The sequence below is a fragment of the Danio rerio genome, chromosome 22 (assembly GCF_049306965.1).
Source record: "Danio rerio strain Tuebingen ecotype United States chromosome 22, GRCz12tu, whole genome shotgun sequence".
In the NCBI taxonomy this organism is placed as follows: Eukaryota; Metazoa; Chordata; class Actinopteri; order Cypriniformes; family Danionidae; genus Danio; species Danio rerio.
The window spans coordinates 32,345,875-32,365,715 of NC_133197.1; the positions used below are offsets into that span (position 1 = coordinate 32,345,875).

General features: G+C 38.1%; 1 long non-coding RNA gene across 6 annotated transcripts; it reads left to right on the top strand.

The window, feature by feature from the left end:
- The first annotated feature begins 1,117 nt into the window (after nt 1-1,117).
- Nucleotides 1,118-19,319, top strand: LOC110438286 (uncharacterized). 6 transcript variants are annotated; one of them, XR_011010394.2, is made up of 4 exons: nt 1,118-3,554; nt 4,571-4,661; nt 16,934-17,110; nt 17,385-19,319. It is a non-coding gene; the product is annotated as an uncharacterized lncRNA (long non-coding RNA). The 6 variants fall into 6 exon arrangements; XR_012397883.1 differs by having other exon boundaries at nt 17,012-17,110; XR_012397882.1 differs by lacking the exon at nt 4,571-4,661 and adding an exon at nt 12,313-12,585 and having other exon boundaries at nt 3,335-3,554.
- Nucleotides 19,320-19,841: the final 522 nt, after the last annotated feature.

Here is a 19,841-nt window from a genome sequence, read left to right on the forward strand (position 1 = left end):
TTAACACTAAAATGTTACAGAAAAAACTTTCTCCCATGTACAATATAAAACATTTGTTTTCTCCAGTTTCACACAATACCTTTGTAATCACTTAAAAGTCTATTTAATTGACTTAATATTAAAGTAGAAATAGAATTATGCAAAACTAATGTTTAATTATTCATAAAATCACGTTGCCTTTCCAGTAATGTTTATTTTCATAGATATTGTAATAAAGAAGGAGATGTCCAACACTTATGTACCTTTTTATGAGAACAATTGAGTACCTTCATTTCAATTGTACCATAAAAGGTGCAGAACAGTATTGAAGGAACTCATCGGCATATTGCAGTGGTTAACACAAGTTGAATCTGAAATCTTGGGCATCTCCAATGGTCTCATTCATTGAACTAGCTTGAGGGCTTATACCATCAGGATAACAGAGCTCCAATTGATTTCGGGCTCCTCTGACTAGTACTTCTATGCAGATGTTCTGGTACCCTTCGGCTAACTAGCCAATGATTAATTAAACCAGTTAAATTAAAAACAATGGCCCTTACAGGATCTTCAGCGGAAACCATTTCACGAGACTTTTAATTGACTCCTGGTCATGTGCTCGCCTTGGGCATATCCTGCGAGAAGCACAATTTCGTAGAGACAAAGAGATCTCTAGAAACATTAATGCATATGAACAAAAGCTAATCTCTTAATGTTAGAACTAAGGCAGATGTATCTTTGAATAATATGCCATAATGTTCCATATATGCTGTTTATTCCAATCAACTAGGTTAATCAATGTGTTGTTTTAACCCTTATAACAGAGTAAAATAATCTGTATGTGTCTGAAATGTATGATGTCTGGTATTGAACAAAAGCTAGTGACATTTGCAATATGTTGGTGTAAATGAAAAACTAGTAGTACAAACAGTATTCTTCTTGTAACGTTTGATGTAGGACAGTTTCAATCTTGCAAGAGTTCTACCACGTGAAATCTACATGCAGTCTGTTAATTAATGACCTTTCCTACGTCAGTATGGGGCGTGGCCCCACCCTTCATGGCAGCTGCTCATTGGCAGACAGTGCCATGGGGACGAACCAGACCAGGTCACTTAAAAACACCCTGCAACAAAGAAACTTTGCTTTTTGCATCAGCTAGCTTGCGCATGCTTTTGCTCTCTGCCCCCTTTCGCCTGCCCGGACAACGCGTCGCCACGCGATTGGGTCACTATGAACTTCCACGCAAACCTCTTAAGTTTCGGGACTCCCGAAGCTGCATGAACTTCCGCAAACCGACTCTCAGCAGTCTGTCACCTCGGTAACCCAGGACAACAGCCATTCATGAGCGCGTGAATCCCAAAGACGTCATCGAAGCGAGAAACTACCCAATCAGAAGCACCGTGTTTCCCCAAGGCCAGCCGGCGAGGGAGATTCGACTTCAGCAAAAAGGGCGCAAGTAACACAAACTAATGTTGTCTCTTGCTGATCTTGTGCAGATTGATCTTAAGCAGTTAAAGATAAGCCATATCTCTGCTTTTGTGGTTTCTCAGGTGTTATTCTAAGATCTTGTAAGAAGTATTAGAATTAATTTGGGACGTTGTCAACTCATATTGCATCCTCTGAACTACCTCTGTGTGTATGTGTGAATGTGTGTGTGCGTTTGTTTGTTGTTTGCTTATTACGTAGTTAGTTTCATGTATCGTAGTGTAGCTCAATAAATCTTTGTACTCATTTTGTAAGAACTGTGTTCTTGTTTGTGTGCTTCTAAGTCATTGCCTCGAGCTGTAGATCTTGTTACCTTGCTAAACAAACATCCAATACTGTGTTATGTTATTATCGTTGGCCACGTAAATAATATTAACAAGATTGGTGAGATACGATGTCTTCTATTTGCGGGACAAATGGTAGATAAAGTGTGAATCTTTTAATCTGATTCAATCTGACTCAATTGAGTCGAATTGAGGTACCTTCAGGATCCGATTCATTGAAATGAGCTAATAAACCCCTGATCGATATTAAAACGTAGGTTGATCCCCTACAGTATCATAAGAGTTCTTTTCTGTACCATATAAGATACAACTTTTGCAAAGGTACAAAAGTACCTTTTTCAGACTGTATAATGAAAGTAGTCTCCTGGAGTTCAACAAAATCTTTTGTTTTGGAATAAAAATGACTCTTTTAACATAATTTGACTTTCGTCATTCTTATTTTCTTAATTTTCCAACATTCACTTCCACAGACCTTCAGAGAAATTAAGTCACAGTGGCATTTATACCTTTTTCTGTTACAGTCTGTACCAAGGATCATAATGGAGAGACCCTGGCTAGAGAGGAACTTCTAAAATGTTGGTCAACACTTATTTTTCTTTGCCAAATTTCAGAACCAGAAAATATTTTCATGCAACTAAAAAAAGTTTGATTTGAACATGCACTCAACTAATATTTAAATGCAACACTTTCGTTTTTGCTCCCTTGTTTAATGAGCTGAACTCAAAGATCTGAGACCATGTACAAAAGATGCATATTTCTCTCAAATAATACCAGGTGTCTGGTGTGTCCACCATTTGCCTCATGCAGTGCAGCACATCTGCTTGACAAAGAGTGATCACGGTGTTGATTGTGGACTGATGGTCGACTCCTCTTTAGTGGTTGTGCGAAATTGCTGGATATTGGCAGGAACTGGAACAAGCTGTCATATACACTGATCCAGAGCATCTCAAACATGCTCATTGGGTGACATATCAGGTCAGGATGCAAAAACTGGGATGTTTTCAGCTTCCAGGAATTGACAATACCGATGTTTGTGGATGAACGGCACAACAATGGCTCTCAGGGTTTTTTGTCGAGGTATTTCTATGCATTCAAAATACCAATAATAGCATGCCTCACATACCATAATTCCAATGCCACTATTATCAATTTGATTCAGAATGTTGACTTCAAAAACCGCTCATCCACACAACAGCATACAAACTGTCTGCCATCTGCCCTGTAGAGTGAAAACCAATATTCATTCTTTAAGAGGACACTAGTCTCCAAAGTGCCAGATACCATCGAATGTGAGCATTTGCCCACAAAAGTTACAAACTGTACAACAACAAACTGCAGTCAAAACCCAATGAAGATGAGGAGCATGCAGATGAGCTTCCCTGAGACGGTTTCTGACTGTTTGTGCAGACATTCTTTGCTTTTGCAAAGTGATTGTTGCAGCAGCTGTGATTGTGAGGCCAGTTGGATTTACTGCCAGAATCTCAGAAATTCCTTTAGGGATGGCTTACGATAATTTATGGGAAACAGCTGTGGTGGACATTCCTGCAGTCAGCACACCCTATGACATGTAACACGTTGTGGAGTTTAGCACATTTTAGATAGGCGTTTATTGTGGCCAGTCTAAAGCTGTGGTTACACTAGCTAAATTCTGTTGTGTGCTGCACAACACATTCACATGTGTATGAACAAAAGTCTTTAGGGTGAAAAACTCAGCCAGACTGTCTGCAGCACACCTGTCCAATAGTCATGCTGTCTTATCAGCATCCTGATGCCAAAGGAGAAGCACTTTAGCAACGAGACCAACAGCCTGTAAGTACATTTAGACTTGTTTCAGTTGTTGTGTATGGTTTGAGGACACTTAAGACTTGTTTTGAGCTTTTGTGTAAGGTTGTAGGACATTTAAAACTTGTTTTCAGTTGTGTATAGTACTAGAAAAGTTTACCCACTGTTTCCTTAGTTACTATAAGAGCTTGTGTGTTGAGCGCGGACGGTTTCTCGTTGTCCGCCGCAGTTTCGGGCGTTGTTTTGCTCTCGAGGCGTGTCCAGCTGAATTCAATCAGCTAGTGCTCTGGGTGTCCAGCTGAATTCAATCAGCTAGTGCTCTGGTTGTCCAGCTGAATTCAATCAGCTAGTGAAGCTATTCACTAGCTGATTGAATAGTGAGTAAATGAGATGGTGTAAAGACCATCGCCTCTACCTGCGTGACTCCACCGAGCAAAGACACAGACAAAGCACTTGAGTACTTTACTTTCTTACTTTACTTTATCTCTACACTTAATTTTGTTCTCATTGCACTTTTATTATGTATTTACTAATTCCTGTTGTTACTAACACTCGCAAAGCACGGGAGGTACGCTGCAGGCGTAATCCTCACAACCTTTGTTCAATACATGTATCTGCTATTTCACAACTCACTCTCTCCGTGGGCCTCTGGAATTGTCAATCAGCTGTTAACAAGGCAGATTTTATTACCTCTATAGCTACATATTCTGACTATAATCAGAATAACTAGGCCTGGATGAGGCCGGAGGACACTGCTACACATGCAGCTCTTTCTGCTAATTTCTCTTTTTCCCACACTCCTCGTCAGACAGGGAGAGGGGGTGGGACTGGACTACTGATTTCCAAAGAATGGAAATTCACTCAGAGACCGTCCCTGCCAACAATCAGCTCCTTTGAATTCTATGCAGTCTCCATTATCCACCCCTTCTACATAAATGTGGTTGTCATCTAACGCCCACCGGGTACAATAGTTTACTTCTTAGATGAACTGGCTGTTCTTCTCTCATCTTTTTCTAATTATGACACTCCCTTGTTGGTGCTAGGTGACTTCAACATTCACATTGACAGACTTCCAGACTCTGCTTGCCTCTTTTGACTTCAAAAGAGTACCTACTTCTGCTACTCACAAATAAGGTAATCAGCTAGATCTTATTTACACACGACATTGCTTCGCTGATCAAACACTAGTATATCTACTACAAATATCAGATCATTTCCTTCTGTCCCTCAACATCCACATTACTCCTGAGCCGCCACACACTCCAACACTGGTTGCCTTTCGCAGAAACCTATGCTCTCTCTCACCCACTAGACTATCCACCATTGTTTCAGACTCTCTTCCTCCATCTGGCAAACTCTCTGTACTTGATACAAACAGTGCCACTGATACACTGTGCTTCACACTAGCATCATGTCTAGACAGATTATGTCCTCTTACATCTAGGCCAGCCCGTGCCAGTCCTCCTGCACCCTGGCTCTCAGATGCTCTACGTGAGCATTGCTCGAAACTTCAGGCTCCAGAGAGAATTTGGCGGAAAACTAAAAATCCTGCACAGCTTTTAACCCTCTGGGGTCGAAGACAGCGTATACACGTTTTGACCTGTGGTGGCGTCAAACTGCTGAAATGAACTTAAATGATACTTTCAGTTTTGATCGTACAGATAAGATCAATACATCAATCGAATCTGTTATGTGTCTTCTTTCTGTTGTGTACACTCACAACAACAACAAACGTGTGTGCTTTTGCAAAATAAGGAAAACAAACAGTGTAGGCATTCTGTCTTTTCTCTCTCCGTGAACTGCTTTTAGAAACGCGTCAGTAAAATGCGCTGAAACTCCGCGAATACTAAACGCACACAGATGAGACATGCATTTCTAGAAAGCTTAAAGTGTCTACTTTTAAACACAGCTATGCATGTTGAAAATAAACATTGCTTGATAAAGTAATCGGTATGAAACCAACGCTATGTCTAGTTTCTCAGTCTGATCTCGTTAGTTTTAATGCGACCACGCCTATGGGGCATTGTTATTACAAGCGTCTGAAGACGCGAGCAGACTGTGGTCAGAAAAACACGTCACTAAAATGAAAGGAAACTCGGCAAATAGTCAACAAAGATGATGATTTATGATATCTATATAAAGCTTGATATGTCTACTTTTGCATTAACCAATTCAAGTCGTAAACAAATGATCTCTTTTTATGTAATCCGTATAAAAGTAAGGGCTGGTACGGATTCTCCTATATTGCCTCATTACAGCAGCGTGGTCCCGCCTCTCAGTAAGCGCGCTTCATATGTAAATCCAGATGTGAAAACAATGGAGGTAAAGGACCAGTGGCAAAGAGAGCTAAAGTAGACAAGAAGTGCTCTGAGTTTGGTCAGTAATGCGAGTAATGCTGGTCCGTGTGTCATGCCAACAAACTGTTAAATAAAGATGTAGCCTTCAACGTCACAAAAATTTATAAAAATGCTACAAAAGTGGACCAGGATCAAATAATCCTGTGTCTCTGAGTCTCCGCTGATGTCAAGAAGAAGGCCAGGTGTTACAGTGAAATACTGCCTTTTTCCTGCGCCCCTCCTCATCAAAAGATACCTGTCAGCAATTCTACATTTCTAAGTGTCCTTTGTACGTTTATTCCTTAAATAATCACTGTGAATACTGAATGAGAGGATGATCACTTGAGCCAAAAGCTGCTGTGATGCGCGCGACTGTTTAAAATATTTCATTATCGCACATGGTGTGTTTTTCACCTGCTTTCTTGTGCTCACAGTTATTTTTGTTAATATAGATTCATTCTATAAAATAACATTGCTCTATTATGAGATTACCAAAACTAACTCAGAATCGTATTATTATAATTCAAACTTAGTATACACTATTCCATATATTATGATGTATTGTTTTTTTAACTAATTTAAAATGTTTGACAATTTTAAGATAATATGTTGCATTTAGGCATGTTTTTTTTTTTTTTTTACTTATTTATAAACTATTTATAGACAATCTTCATTTACAAAAAAAAAATAAAAAATCTGTAGATTTGCTATGTGTAAGTTTACAAGTTTGATGAGTTTTACAGTGTGCACTGACTCTCACAAAAGTATCTCTTGTTTTTTTGTGATTAATATACTTTAAATAAACTGCAAACAAAGACGTATAGAAACTTTCCTCTAACTCCTCCTTGAAACTCTTCCCTCCTAGTCACATACTGTACCTGTCTGATGGCTCATTATGCAGCTCATTATGCAGGTCTTTGTCTTCAGGTGTGACTCACTGCATAGTAATGATAGTTCACACCTTCTCGAATAAATCAATTTCACTTAAAAAGTGACTTAGAATTTTCAATTCATTATATTGTTTTCTGTGAGCAAGTTAACAAAATGATTCTCACATCATTTTGAAGCAAAAACACTAGACTACCAGATCCAGTTCTCAAAAGTCTTGTGCACAAATGTTCTCTGTGTGTTTCACGGCCTTGTTTCAGTGACTTCAAAATTTTAGTTTTTCACTAACCACGCATAAACGTTTCTTTCTCAAAAACACAAACATGCTGCTTAGGTATTATTGTAGCCCAACTTGTGCTGTTTAAAGTGTTATCACACTTTAGCCAATAATATGTTTTTAATATACTGAAAACCACACAAATGTCAGTGCATGTCAGAACTTCTCCAGAACCCCAATTCACCCTTAGACCCCAGCGGGTTAACATACCAAACTCGTCTGTCTTCTTTCTCGGCTGAGGTTACTTCTGCATAGCAGACATATTTCCGTCAGAAAAATCAACAATGCCACTAATCCTCACCTACTTTTTAAAACATTTCCCTCCCTCCTCTATCCTCCTCCTACACCCGCATCCTCCACACTTACTACTGATGACTTTGCTACATTCTTTAGCACCAAAACTGCAAAAATCAGTGCTCAATTTGCTGCACCTACAACAAACACGCAAGGTACACCACCGACACCACACAAACTCCCCTCTTTTTCCTCAGCTCTCTGAGTCTGAGGTGTCCAAACTCGTGCTGTCTAGTCATGCAACCACCTGTCCACTTGATCTCATTCCCTCTCATCTCTTGCAAGCCATCTCTCCTGCTGTCATACCAACACTGACTCACATAATTAACACATCTCTTGACTCTGGTTTATTTCCCACTTCATTTAAGCAGGCTAGGGTAACCCCACTGCTAAAGAAACCCAACCTGGACCATACACTACTTGAAAACTACAGACCAGTATCCCTGCTTCCATTCATGGCCAAGATTCTGGAGAAGGTAGTGTTCAATCAAGTCCTGGACTTTCTTACTCAAAACAATCTCATGGACAACAAGCAATCCGGCTTTAAGAAAGGCCACTCAACTGAGACTGCCCTGCTCTCGGTTGTGGAGGATCTCAGACTGACTAAAGCAGACTCAAAATCATCAGTACTCATCTTGCTGGATTTGTCAGCTGCTTTTGACACTGTAAACTACCAGATCCTGCTATCTACGCTCGAGTCACTGGGCGTTGTGGGCACTGTTATACAATGGTTCAGATCTTACCTCTCTGACAGGTCATTCAGGGTGTCTTGGAGGGGAGAGGTGTCCAACCTACAGCATCTAAACACTGCGGTACCTCAAGGCTCTGTTCTTGGCCCACTTCTCTTCTCCATCTACACAACATCTCTAGGACCAGTCATCCAGAAACATGGATTCTCCTACCACTGCTATGCTGATGATACCCAGCTATACATCTCTTTTCATCCTGATAATCCCTTGGTTCCAGCTCGCATCTCAGCCTGCCTGTCAGACATTTCACACTGGATGAAAGATCATCATCTTCAGCTTAACCTTGCAAAAATGGAAATGCTTGTAGTTTCTGCCAACCCGACTCTACACCATAACTTTTCAATCCGATGGATGGATGGGGCAAACATTACTGCATCCAAAATGGTGAAAAGCCTTGGAGTAACGATTGATGACCAACTAAACTTCTCTGACCACATTTCTAGAACTGCTCGATCGTGCAGATGTGCACTCTATAACATCCAAAAGATCCGACCCTTCTTATCTGAACATGCAGCTCAACTCTTTGTTCAAGCTCTTGTTCTCTCCAGACTGGATTACTGCAACTCTCTTCTAGCGGGGCTTCCAGCTAACTCTATCAAGCCTCTTCAGCTGCTCCAGAACGCAGCAGCACGAGTGGTCCTTAATGAACCTAAAAGAGCACGTCACTCCGCTGCTCATCCGTTTGCACTGGCTGCCAGTTGCTGCTCTGATGTTTGCCTACTAAGTGACGTCTGGCTTTGCTCCTTCTTATCTGCTCTCACTTTTGCAGATTTATGTGCCCTCCAGAAACTTGCGTTCTGTGAATGAACGTCGCCTCTAGGTTCCATCCCAAAGAGGGAAGAAATCACTTTCCCGAACGCTCGCATTCAATCTGCCCAGTTGGTGGAATGAACTCCCTAACTGCATCAGAATGGCAGAATCACTCGCTGTTTTCAAGAAACGACTAAAAACTAAACTATTTAGTCTCCACTTCACTTCTTAATCTGCAATGGCCTGTCTGGATATACCACTAACTGTACTCAAAAAAAAAAATACTAATGCTTTCCTTCTTAGACTTTACAGACCTGAAACTTGCCTATAGCACTTATTCACACCGAATATTAACCATTAACAGACAGATATTCAAATATTATTTAATATAAAAAATTGACATTTTCTATTTTGTGACCCTTTAAATATTTTTAAATACTGATTTATTTTAACATGCTAACAGCATACAGAACATAACAGAACATCTTCATGCACCTGCAGTGTTTCCGACAGCATAGAAAAAAGAATCAACTAAATAAAAACAATAAAACAACAGGCCTGCCCTAGATATTTTTCACTGAAATGGCAAATTTTAATTACAAAACGAAAACACTGACTGAATCCTTAAGAACCGGCATAGGCTGTTTGTCCAATCGTTTTTTTTTCCGTCAAATAAAAATATCAGGCTATTAAATCGATCGCTCCTCTGGAAACATGCATCTAATTAATGCTTCGTTGTTATTATTATGTCACAAAACCCATTTTAACATTTTATTAGAAGTCATTAGCTTAAAGATTGTCATAATGACATATTTCCCCCCGTCTCACTCGTGGTTCATGTGTGCACGCTGCCAGTGCGTTTGAACCTAAGGGCTTGTATGTTGACTTTTTGTAAAGTATAGGCTACTATAGCATATAACAGCATATGCATACATGTTTTATAAGCAAGAAAATAAAGCTTCAGTTTGGTGCAGAGTTATCATTATGAAAAATGTAAGAAAATCATTGGATTTGTTTTATTCATAGATTATGTAGGCTATTTTAAAAATTGATATTATATAAGAACTATAAATAACACATTTTCTAAATGGAAAAAGTTGATTTGTTAGTTGAACACTAAGTCATCAATAGCCTATTTATTAAGTTTATGACGCGGCTTCAGGCAGCACAGAGGCGATCAGCATCAGCGCTGGTTTGAGTCAAACTGTAACCAGAAATATCCTTTTTTTCATTTTGCTTTGCTTCTTTGACAAAATCCGTCTGTAGGCATGTGTGGTTGCACGTGTTACTGTCCCGCGAGTTAACAAATATGTGTTGCACATTAGGGGCCGATCACACTTTTCTGTTCTAAAAACGCGAGGTGGACCTCACTGCCTTTTATGTTGACAAGAAAAAAAGAAGCGCGATGCTCTTTTTCAATGTCACTATAGGAAACGACTGAATCAGCTGGTCTATTGTGCGCGAGTTTTGCTGTCCATGTTGATATATTGTAATATATAATAACATTGTGATGTTCATGATTTGTAAAGTAATACAGCTCTGGATACTTGAAAATGCGACCACAAGTCTCTTCTCCATTATTAAAAGTTACCTGTTGTTCTGACAACACAAACACTGCAGGCACTTTAACAGAAACCCTGCCTCTGCTTTCATTTTATTGAAGAATGAAAGACGCGACAGACGTAACAAGTTTTTCCGCTCAAGGTTGAGTTTTATTTCAACCACGAGCACACAGCACACAACAGTATAACGTGAGGCATGCAGGGCGCATAATGCCTAGTTCACACTAGAGGATTTTAAGCCTGATTTGAGCCCGATTTGGAAGTTAACGAGCTCGCCGACAGATTGCGCTGTGATCGGGAAGAAATCTGCGGGCGCTCGGCGCTCTTTATGTGTGAACTACTGAACAATGCATCAACGAGGCTCGCTGACGCGTCGCAGACACCTCGCAGACGGAAATCCAACATTCAGCATGCTAAATATTCCAGAGCAGTCGGCTGACTCAACCACACGTGTGGTCAGATGTAGTGACGAGCTGCAGCCAATGAGAGAGCATATCAGCATGAGCTGAATGCCTGTGTGTTCAGGAGCTCAGCAGAAACATCTGATTGGTCAGAATGGGCATCGGTGCACTCGCTTCATTCTGCGTTAACACAGACATGAGAGTAGGCTATATTAACAGTGGAACTAGAATTGTGTAACTATTAGAATTACCATACTGCTCATTCTGACCGTTCTCATATAAAGCGCCATATTGTCACAACATATTTACATTCAAAGCTATTATTGAGATATTAAAATTAAGCTTTGAATGTCTGGCATCATATTTAATGACACCATTACCCTAAAAATATAATCTTTTTTTTTGTAATACAGCCTATAAATATGTAGTTAAGATACTAAAACACTTAAAGGTCTTGGCTTTCATTTTCACTTTCAAACAGGAGCTATTTAACAGCACAGAATATGCAGTTTTGAAAGATATCTGAAGTAAATTGATGTTTTTGCCATCAGAAAGTTTTGTTTATGTTAGCAGGAAGTTGCCAGGCAAGAAAATGCACACATTTAAAGTCACAGCGAAAAGTATCAGACATGCATGCAGTCATTTTGACCAATATGGTATTTTAAGGCAGAAATGCTCAGTTCTTTACTGTTTTGTAATAAAATAAAATAACAATGTCAGAAAGAAATACACTAATAGTTAGAAAACGGCAGGGTGTTATAAATATGTTAGTTTTATTTTTCAAAGAGTTATAAAATTACAAAAATTAAAAACTCTCTGTGTATCTATCCACTGGAACCTGCAGATGAGTGAATAATCCGCTAATAAATCAGCTGATTTGACAATGTTTTTAAATGCTTTCTCCAAAGCTTGAAACGCTGTCAGTGATGTAATCAGCACACAAGCAGCCAATAGTGTTCAGCTTTTTCTGACGACTCCTCCCTCAAATTTTCATTGGCTGTGGTTTGGTAGCTTGAATGAGCTGATGGGGAATGAGATGTTGTCAGATCATGTAGTGTGTGACCCCCCTCTTGTGGATCGTTCACGGAGTGTTGCGTAGTGTGAACACCACAGAGATTAAAAGACACAAAGTCAAGTCATGTAGTGTGATCAGCACAGCGATCTGCTGATGTTTAAAATCCTGTAGTGTGAACTAGGCTTAAGCAGTGCGTAAAACACTCACGGCTGTTAGTAAACCATTCAAAAAATACCCTTCTCAATGCAAAAAGCGCGTTCGCTGTAATCAGCCCCTTATGCAGCCAAAATTTTAAATATAAAAAGTAATATAATTTAATGTCGTTTAACTGATACCATTAATCAGTTACAAATGCACCATTTCTGTTAACGGTTAATCAGTTATTTTGAGCATCCCTAATAGAAAAAAATATTTGAATTCAGCTCTTGAAAATGAGAGCAAAAATGAAAGTGTTGTGTTTATATTTAACTGTGTATTTGTGCTCCTATTATTGTAACTTATTCTTGTTCGTAGATGCCTGTAATCTCACTCTTGATCCAAACACGGCACATGAAATGCTCTCAGTTGCAGAGGACAACAAAACATTGGTGCATAACTCAGAGCCGATGATTTATCCTGATCACCCAGACAGATTTACTGGCCTCCCACAGATTCTGTGTAAAGAGAGTCTGTCTGGACGCTGCTACAGGGAGGCTGAGTGGAAAGGACTGGGTGACATGGTGGTGTCCTATGGAGGAATCGGAGAAAGGAGAAAGTCTTGATTGTCGTTTCGGAGCCAATGATGGAGTCAGTGACTCTGTGTGATCTGAACTCTTTCACATGTACAATCACACACATGTGATTAAAACGTTTATAACTCAAACCTTTACCTGCTGAAATTAAACTTTTTTTTTTAAGCTGAGGCTTGGAAAAGATATGCAGTGTTGGTCATAAATCACAATTTAACAGTGTTTTCAAACATATAGTATTTATTTTAGGTTTCAGACACTCAAATACACATAACTACTAGCAAAAAGCAACATTTATGATTTGTAAAATACACGCTGGTGACTATGGAGGTGGCAATAATAATTATTTTTAAATATAACTGCACAATGTGCTTTATTCATATTAGAGACACACTGTTTCAGGAGTTCACACTTAGCTGATGATCCATCAAAAGCTTGTTTGGCACGCTATCCCGGGAGAGAGCCCTGAGCTCAAGGGATCCTTGAGCCCAGGGCTTCCTCCCGTTTGCAGAGCAAGAAGGGAGCTTGAGCTCACGTGTATCTCAAAAACTCCCCGGCTGCAGTAGCTAAGGGAACACTTGAGAAGAAGGAAGCTAGACAAGTGCCTGATTTGTTAAATCTGTTATGCATTATGTGTATCTTTAAATGGTGGGAGGAAACCGGAGAATCCGGGGGAAACCCAAATGGACATGGGAAGAATATACAAACTCCTCACAGAAACACCCACCGGCCTGGTGGGGACCAGGGCGGGCAATGTTCTTGCTCTGGGCTTAACAGTGCTAACCACTGGGCCACCATGCCGCTCGATCTTTGGTAAAAGGGGAGGAAGGGGAGTATCTTCCAGAAGAAGATAAGTGTAGACTGAAGACTGGTTATTTATAGTAACTTAGGAATCATATGATTGGGAGATCATGATTAGCTAATGTGAGACCGGCTGTGATAAATCATAAGCACGCGATCCCTTTCGAAATTAGGGATGGCTGACGTGAAACTGACATTTCAACACAGTTTCGAGATCCTGAAGCGCAAGTGTTTCGAAACACTGCACCGAAGCATGATCCGAAACACCCAGGTCACGTGACTAAAGTGATTCAAAGCATCGATCAGTTAAGAAGCGTTTCGAGACCTGGCAAATCTACATGTTACTGCCGGAGTCTGATTCTTTACTTGTCTCATATGGCCTAGTGGACTGTGCGTGTGCATGCTGTTACTATTTTTCCAATGTCTTTTGGGTTCGAATCCCGACTTGTACAAATACTCCCAAATCATGGTTTTATGTATTTTAATCATATTTCTGTTTTATGGTGTAGCCTAAATAGATTACAGCTGCAGATACGCCATCAATATAGCATCATTTTTGTAACACTAAAACAATAATAAATATTTTTACAGTACTAATGGTTGGGTTTAGGGTTTGGGTAGACGTTAATGAAATACAATAAATGGGAAATTTAATGAATAATATAACATTCTTGATACCTTCTGGCCACAACTGTGTCTAATCTAGCAATAACCGTTTTAATATCAAAACAAGACCTATTTATTCAAAAAGTGTTTATTCGGATGTCAGACCAATGTTAAAACAAAACGAAACAAGAACAAAACATTACCAACTGGTATTAAAGCATTTCGAAATAGCTGTATCTGCCTAGATTCGAACCCACTATGCCCACATGGAAGTCAGAAACCATAACTGCTCCACTAAATCTCTTGAATATATATTTCTACAAAGTGGGGTTTAATACCTCAATTTGCTAAAATGTTCTTGCTGAAGCTGTTTCGGTGCAATACATGAATAAATGACCACTAGGTGTTACCGTAGAGTGGGGTTTCGAAACGTTTCGAAGCTTTGACTCATTTGCTTCGATTGTTTCAGTGTTTCATGAAGCCTCGCTTTGCCCACCACTACTCAAAATGAGTTTAGAAATAAACTTCATTTATTTTACTCCAACATTTACTCTATTACGCTTCCAGTTAAACAGACAGGAAAATGATGAATAAACGTGTTGTAAATCCAGCAGCTTAAATCTCCTGCGGAACCAGAAGTGTCCAAACTCTGTCCTGCAGATTTTAGCTCCAACTTGCCTTAACACACCTGCAAGGATGTTTCTAGAAAGCATTGTAAGAGCTTGATTAGCTAGCCCAGGTGTGTGTGATTGGGGTTGAAACTGAACTGGACAGCCCGAGTTTGGACACCTCAGGTTTAAAGACTCATAACCCTTCATTTATTAAATAATATGATCATATATTTGAGAATTGGAGTATATATGGATATTTCACAATATAATTTGCATGTTGGTCAGTGCTTACAGTAAAGGGAAACAAAACACTATATATACGTAACTCATTGGGGCTGCGGTGTGTCACCTAACTTAAAATAACTTTCTCAATCACAGTCGCGATAAAAAAGCTCACGCAGGGCGGACAGCAGGAGTATTAAGAACTGGTAAAAGGGATGAACAACAGAGCGGATCATTTCTGTACACTACGAAACACAAAGTGGCTCTCAAAACTATTTGGACAGTTAAGACTAAAGATGGGATGGTACCTATAAATAAAAACCCGAACCATTCAATTCACAGCACAGCGTTTCTTATTTTTTAAATCGTTCCACACATAAAAACATCCTATGGCTTCACAAGAATTGGAAAGCAACATGATTTTTTATATGGTTGTGTTTGCAATAAGTACACGACTCCACTTTTATCTACTTTTATTATTATTGTAGTAAGTATGTTTGCAGTAAGGTATGGCGTAGAACAGGTGATCTAAAATCTTTCTGAAAGTGCATTTATAAAATGATTCATATTTTACGAATGCACTCAAACCACTTAACTGGACGCATAATGTAAATGACCATAAGTGTCTGAGGACCGCATGCTTCGTAAAAGAAAACAAAAAAAAAAACTATTTAAAAATAGTTAAAAACTATTTGGTATTTGACTGCAGTTCAGTTAAATTGTTACACCATTATATGACAATAAGATATTGTAAGTCAATATAGCAGAAACCTTTATATTGAAAGGGAACAATCAATGATTACGTTTACATGAACATCAGTAATCAAATTATTTGCCTTAATCTGAATAAGATGATGATATGATTGAGGTGTTTACATGAGTTGCTTTTTCAATGCGCCTTTCATGATCCTGTTTTACATGCTATAGCACATATTTCAATTAACGTCATTGCATCACCACATTTCCTCTGAAGTTTCATGTAATTTCGGGTGTTTCATTTTTAATTTGTCAACTTTAACTGCAGTTTGGCACTTTTACTTTCATTTAGGATCCGTGTACGTTTTGCAGTGGTGGAAAAAGGGTACTGAAAAATCATACTTGAGTAAAAGTACCAATACCCGCCTAAAAATGTAGTTGTAGTAAATCTGTTGTAAATATTACTGAAAGAATGAGTAAAAAGTAGCCCTTTCAAAAGTACTCAAGAGTAGTGAGTATTACGCTGTTAAAAGCTGATGTGTTTACATCTAATTTGTGGATGTGTGTAAACGTAACATTCTGTAGTGCATCAAGTTACTGGCCAGCAGGAACACAACGTCACAAGACGTTAATATTAGGGTAGATTTAGGTCATGATGTCAGGTGACCAAAATTCAATGTCTAGCCTCTAAGGACAACATTATTTTGATGTCCAATAATGACATAAAATGACGTTGATTTTAGGTTATGTTAAAGTGACCAAAATTGAGCCAACATCTTAAACCAACATCATATTGACGTCCAATACTGACATTTATTCATCAGGTATGGCAACCAAAATCCAACGTCTGATGGACGTCATAGTGGTAACGTCCACACAACATCAAGCTGTAACACCATTAGACGTTGATTTTTGTCCAACACAAAACAAATGGTTAAAATATTCTACTACAAGCTAAATTTTTGCATTTGGCTTTGTGTCAGTCTCTCTCTTTTTGTTTTTTTTTGTTTTTGTTTCTGTGTTTACACACAAATAAATACTATTGTAATTTTTCATAGAAATGATGGTGATGATGTTTTTGAACCAAGCTATAGTAAATTGTATTATACTATATGTTATTTGCAACACTTTATTAAAAAATGCTAAAGCATGCTGTAAGTATTAAGTACTCGTAAACTGATGAACTAATTAATACTGTAGTAAACTGTAGGTTTTTTTAGCCTATCAAATATAGATAATTTACAGCAGTTTATAAGTAACAAAAATACACTATTATTTCAGATTTAATGCCAAGTGAAAACCAGAACTGATTTTAATATTTTAAAGTTCTCAGAATGGTATATAAAACAGTTTAATAGTAGTTTTGCAATTGTGCAACTTATTTTTGTCTAGAAAGTCTTATGCTACATTGTGTTGTGACGACCCCTTGTGGTTGTTTGTGGCTGGGGTGTGGGTGTGTGTGTGTTGCAGGTCCAGCTGATAGCGCCGGGATTGAGAACACCGGTTTGTGATTTAGTTGCTCTGCTATAAATAGCGTGTCTGTTTCAGACGAGGAGCGAGGAGGCTGTTCGTGGAATCTGGTAACTTACTTTTCGTCTGGGATCGATCTTGGACCGGAGTGGGCTAGCAACATGACCTTCGATAATAGTAAATAAATATATTTTTTCTACCGCAATCGCACTCGACTTCTTATTTGTGGTGACCAGTTTAGGTCATAACAGTGTGGTTAAACTCAGCTGAAGTGATAAACCAAAACCAGAAACAAGTTCATATGGTCTTTTGAAAACTTATCACAAAAATAAAAAATATACAAAAACCATTATCATTTTTATATCATGTATTCAAATGACATTAATTAAAATCAAAAGTGCTGCTTGAAACTTCTCTGACTCTGTTTTCCTGCATCTGTTTTTGAACCCAGAAGAGTGAAGATGCACTCGCTCTGACAAGATCTGTTTCCACTGAGATGCTTCAACAAAACCGCTTCAACCAACTGAAAGAACAAATTATGTGGATTAAATTTAATGGCCATAAATACAACATGTATTTAAGTTCAACTATAATTTTACATATATACAATTACTCTGTTAATGGTTTTTCAAATAATGAATAGCTGCAACTCAAGTTTTTCAGAAGAACCAAAGTTCTACCAGCTTAATAAAAAGCACTAAAGGTGTGAGATGATGTTGAAAAAGTTTCTGTGTTAAATGTAATTCTCACCTGTTGCTCTTTTACATCATTACATGTTTTATCAGCACATCTTATCACCAAACCTAAAACAGGATCAAAATAAAAATCACAGAGACTCATAAAACTAATGTAAGATCAAACAGGAACAGATTATTAAATGTTTATAGATTTACAGTAAAAACAAGTTAAAAAGCTGATTTATTATCTAGTACACACCCATTGCCATAATGACGGCTAAAGTGCTGAACAGTACGTGATGATGGCCAAATTTCTCCATGATTTCTGATTTTGTAAAGTGTCATCTGATTTTGAAGTCTGGTTTTTGTGGACAAAATCTATCAATATCAAAATTGTATCATCTTAAATCAATGACAGCAATGTAGTATGGTATTAAATGTTGTTAGAGATCTGTTAGGTTTTAATATTGAACATATGAAAATAACTCACTGTTTGAGTAGATTCTGGTGCCATTGCTGAATTTCTGTGGTTTACTACAATAATTCATCAGTGCTGATATTTCTGATGAACAGACGGCTCTTTTCATGGAATATGTCATGGAGTATTTGTGTTTTTAGATGCTCTTTTCATAGTTTTTTCATATGTGCTTTCAAAATTGCATAAGATCAACTGGAGGATTAGGGCCTGGTTTTTCAAAAGTAATCCACTTGGATTTTGGATAAGGGATTGGATCAAATCTTGAAAATGGGTTTTTCAAAAGAAAAAATGGATTACCTAATCCGATAAGATCACGTAATCCAATCTTGGTTTTGATACGGATCAAACCTTTAGTTTGGGATTTTCAGACCTTTTTTGTAGGATCTGGATCACTTTGATCCAAAAAATCTGGATTAAACTGATCCTATCAGAAGGGTGGATTCAGCGTGGATTTCATGCCCAAAATGTAATAAAAACTTACTAAATTTATCAAATAATACTATATTTGGATCATGCAGTATCTTACAAGATATCCTATTCATTCATTAGGTTTTAATTGTATTTGTTCATCCTTCAGGCTCCAGTGATTATAGGCTTTAACGTACTCAGCCTTTCAGTATACGCCTACCGCAAAGTACAAAGAGTTTCGCCTCGGAAAATATTCCCCCAAACAGCTGTCAAAATTAACCAAAAACAATCAATTTTATTCTGTCACTAATTGATAGATATATATTCATCACAATAGAAAATATTTTCTTTTTAGAATACTTATTAGTGATGCATGCAATGATAACAGAATAACAAAAAAAAAAATGCAAAGAATGGCAATGGCTGATTTTTTAAATCACTTTTAACAATTGCAAAAAGAGACTGAAAAGGCAGAAGCACAGCTTCATCTGGCAGAGGAACAACTGACTGTCCAAACTGCAGCAAACCAAGGCTAGACTTGAGATCCGCCTCCTAAAGTCTATGCTCAGACAAGCTGGTCTCTCCACATCAAATGAGGAAGTCTGAAATTATTGTTGAGCTTTTGACATTGTCTTTTTTTATTCAATGCATCTACTGTATATTTGAAACTTGTTATAAATATCCTCAATGTACAGTGTTTGTGTTGTAGGTCTCAGATGAGCGGACTGCTGGATAAGGATGGGCTGGGGTTTTTCTTGTTTTTAGTTTTTTTTTTAATGTGTGCGTTTTCTTTTCAAATAAAAATAAAGTTTTACTGACCCCACACTGGCTATTCTACTTGTTGCTCTTTACATATTTATAGTTCTGCATTGTGATTTCCCATCCTGTTTGAGCACTGGTTAGATTTAGTGATCCTGAAAAGTTCCTATCCAGATCAGATTGATCCAATCCAATGTTGCTTTGAAAAACTGGCTCAAAAAGTAAGCTGGATTACGTGATCACGGATCGCAAAAACAGGATTACTAAATCCGGATCAATTTTATCTTGATTAAACCTTTTGAAAAACCGGGCCCTGGAAATTTTTGTCTGTACCAGTAAATCTCCTTTATATCAAGATCACAAGTTAAAATCACATCAGCTCCTAAAGTTACTGCTATGTTTGTTAGACTCTGTGGCTACCACATGAACAGACTTATTTATTTTATTATTATTATTTTAATTTTCGACAGAACAACAGTGGTATCTTGTACAAACATGTACAGCAGTTTTTGTTCTACATTCTAACAAATGCACACAAATGCTTCAAAGCAAAGACAAAAATAAAATATTATAAAACAAATTTAGA